The sequence below is a fragment of the Diospyros lotus genome, chromosome 5 (genome assembly GCF_014633365.1).
Source record: "Diospyros lotus cultivar Yz01 chromosome 5, ASM1463336v1, whole genome shotgun sequence".
Taxonomy (NCBI): domain Eukaryota; kingdom Viridiplantae; phylum Streptophyta; class Magnoliopsida; order Ericales; family Ebenaceae; genus Diospyros; species Diospyros lotus.
In genome coordinates, this window is record NC_068342.1 from 24,724,586 (window position 1) to 24,728,415 (window position 3,830).

General features: G+C 34.5%; 1 non-coding gene across 1 annotated transcript; it reads right to left on the reverse strand.

The window, feature by feature from the left end:
* Nucleotides 1–425: 425 nt before the first annotated feature.
* Nucleotides 426–532, reverse strand: LOC127802966 (small nucleolar RNA R71). Its single transcript, XR_008023411.1, has one exon. It is a non-coding gene; the product is annotated as a small nucleolar RNA R71 (small nucleolar RNA).
* Between the last annotated feature and the right edge of the window lie 3,298 nt (nucleotides 533–3,830).

A 3,830-nucleotide genomic window follows, 5' to 3' on the forward strand; every position in this document is an offset into this window, starting at 1 on the left:
CGACAAGTAACAGTCATGGCAGAAAATCACAACCAGAACTAGAACCAGAACCAGAATCAAAATCAGAGATTGCTACATGATTATGCCATGTCAGACCCAGTTGGAGCTTAAGCCAGCATACTGAGACCAGCAGTCAATGCCAATAACTTTGAGATCAAACTAGGACTCATTCAGATGGTTCAACAGAGGCAATTTGGTGGAAATCCAATTGAATATCCTAATGCACATTTAGCAAACTTTTTAGAGATATGCGAAACCATCAAAATGAATGGCGTCAGTGATGATGCAATCAGACTAAGGTTTTCTTTTTCGTTAAGAGATAAAGCTAAGGTGTGGTAAATTCCAAAGCTCCAAATTCATTTACCACATGGGCAGCCGTATCACAAGCATTCTTAAGTAAGTATTTTCCACCAGGTAAGACTGCTAAACTCAGGAATGATATTACTAGTTTTGTTCAATTTGATGGTGAATCTTTGTATGAGGCATGGGAAAGGTTTAAGGAATTGCAAAGAAGGTGTCCACACCATGGTCTGCCTAACTGGTTAATTGTGCAGACATTCTATGATGGTCTATCTCATTCAGTTAGAATCACTATAGATGCTGCCACAGGGGGTGCACTAATGGGTAAGTCTACAAAGGATGCATATGAGCTACTTGAAGAAATGACTTCCAACAATTATCAATGGTCTACTGAGAAAGGTATGCCTAAGAAAGCCTCAGGTATGTATGAAGTTGATGGCATCAATATGTTAAATGCCAAGGTAGACAATTTTGTAAAAGTGTTTGGTAAGTTGGGGAATGTCAATGCTGTTTATTCTAATTTTAATTATGCTAGTAATTGTGATTGGCATGAGAATTCTCACTTGAGTTCTGATTGTATGCAGGTTGAGCAAGCTCAGTATATTTCGAATTATAACATGCAGAACCAGCAAATAACACATATTCTAACAGCTATAATGTAGGTTGGAGAAATCACCCCAATTTTTCCTGGAGGGATCCGGGCGGCAGTAGCAATTCTAGGCCTAACAATCCTCCTAGTTTTCAATCAAGACCTCAAGGAGAGATGCAGCAGCAACCAGAAAATAAGCCGTCTTGGGAGTTGACAATTGAAAAGTTAGCGAATGCCACTATAGATAGATTTGAAAAGCTAGAGGCAAAAGTAGACCAAATGGCCAGTTTCAACAGAAATTTGGAGGTTCAATTGGGGCAAATATCAAATGCCATAAATTCGAGAGATCAAGGTAAGTTGCACAGCAAAACTGAGGTGAATTCAAGAGAGGAAGTCAAGGTAGTGACATTGAGAAGTGGTAAGCAACTTGGTGAGGTAAGTAGCGAACATGTTACAGGTGATGTTGATAAAAAGAATAATGTTGAGATTAGTGATGAGAACAAGAAGAATGAGATACCATCCCTAACACCACTTGTCAAACCTTATGTTTCTCCTATCCCTTTTCCTTAAAGGGTTAAACAGAATAAGGTTGACAAAAAGTTTGAAAAATTTCTTGAAGTTTTTAAGCAATTGCGTATCAACATTCCATTTGTAGATGCTTTAGTGCAGATTCCTACTTATGCAAAATTTTTGAAAGAAATTATGTCAAACAAGAGGAAGCTAGAGGATTATAAGACCATTGCCTTGACTAAAGAATGTACTGCTATGATTCAGAACAAATTGCCTCCAAAACTCAAGGATCCAGGGAGCTTTCCTATTCCTTGCACTATTGGTGAAATTAATTTTGATAAAGTTTTATGTGACCTCGGTGCAAGTATTAATTTGATGCCCTTTTCTGTTTTTAGGAAGCTTGGACTAAAAGAACCAACACCCACCACTATTTCTCTTCAATTGGCTGATAGAAGTATCAAATATCTAAGGGAAGTAGTGGAAGATGTTTTGGTAAAAGTAGATAAATTTATTTTTCCTGTTGACTACATTGTTTTGGACATGGAAGAAGATTATGATATGCCCCTAATTTTAGGGAGACCTTTTCTTGCCACAGGGAGACCTTTAATTGATGTTTAGCAAGAAACACTTAGCCTTAGAATTTATGATGAGACAGTTACTTTCAATGTGTTTAAGGCTACGAAATATTTTAATGATAATGAAAAAAAAGTCTTAAGAATAGATGGCATTAATGATTTAGTAGAGAGATTAGATGAGCCCATAGAAAATTGCATTGCTAATTTTTTTGATGAGTAGGAACAAATTTTAAATGCCAAAAACAAGGCTGGGGCCATGGGCTATTTTGAAAAAAAGCAAAAAGGTTATCCATCTAAAAGAGACAACTTGCTACTTTTGGATGTTTCTTCTCCTTCTTCAAAAACCAAACCACCAAGTCGTGGAAAGGAAAAATTAATAAGGGTGCTTAGAGAGCAAAAGAAGGGGATTGGATGGAAAGTTGCTAACATTCAAGGAATAAGTCCATCAACTAGTATGCACAAAATTTTGACAGAAGAAGGATTCAAGCCTCCCTGAAGATGGAATCCTAATCAAGCTAATGACTATAAACAAGCGCTTCTTGGGAGGCAACCCAAGCACTTTTTTCTTTTTGTTTCCAAGTTTTTTTTGTTTTGTTTTTATTATTTCATTTTAGTTTTGTTGAATAAATATGGCCAATAACCCATACTTGTGATGTCATGCAAGTTCAAAAGAAAGGAAAATAAAGCTGATTCAGTTTGGCCTGACATGGGTATTCGTAGTGTTCAATTATGTGGCCAGGGGAGTATTCATTTTTCATTCTCCTTTTTCTTTGTCTTTCACATTGAGGACAATGTGTTAAATAAGTTTTTTTTTTTTTTTTTGGGGGGGGGGTGGAATTATTAATTGTTAATATATGCTATTGGTTTTGCTTGGGTGTTTTTGATATTAAAATTTTTTGCAAAACTTATATCATGTGTATATTTGGCCAACCCCTAGACTAAAATATTTTGTGAAAGATAAAATAAGCAGAAGCTGTTATTTGGAATCAAGATTTGCATTTGGGGTTCTTTATTATGTTTAACATTGAGTCTTTGATTTGGAATGAACAATATCTTATAAAGCAAGATTAAGTATACTTGGGTTCTAAGATCATTGAAGTACATGTTCTTTGCGAAGTTGTGTGACTATGCATGAAAGATAAATGCAATGCTTTTCTTGTAATTGTTCCTTCTGAGCTAGGCCTAAACAGGGTTTAAGTAAATAGGGTGACTAATGTTGAGCGAGATGAAGTATAAAATGCACTCATTCAGTTAAAAAAGAAGAAGAAAAAAACGAGATGGAGCATAAAATGCACTCGTTCAATTAGAAAGAAAAAAAAAAAAAAAAAAAGAAAGAAAGAAAGAGAAAGAAGAGAAGAAAAGGAACCCTACTTTGCTACCTTTGTTTGTAGTAGTGAGAAGGGATGGTTGCAAAAATGGTTGTTGCACTATTCGATTGTGCGGGTTACATGATAAAACATGATTGAGTTTAGAATTTTGTATGAATTCTTAAACTTGGGAATGCAAGTATGCTTAGTTTTTTTTATTTTCTATTGTTGCATTTTGGATTGAGAATTTAAATGTGGGCATAACAAAGGATTTGAATGTGATGAATGATTCCAACCATAAGTTTTGTGTTTGAGTATAGAATTTATTTTTTTTGCTTGAGGACAAGCAATAGTTTAAGTTTGTGGGTATTTGATGTGAGAATTTATTCACATTTATTGGTCATAATTGAGTAGTGTTTTAAGTATTTTATATATGTTTTATCTATAATTGTCTAGTATTTTGAGTTTCTTTTATATATATTTAATTTCTAGTAATTTTTATTATTTTACAAGAATACTATTTGGTATTTGAGTTAAAAACATAAAAAT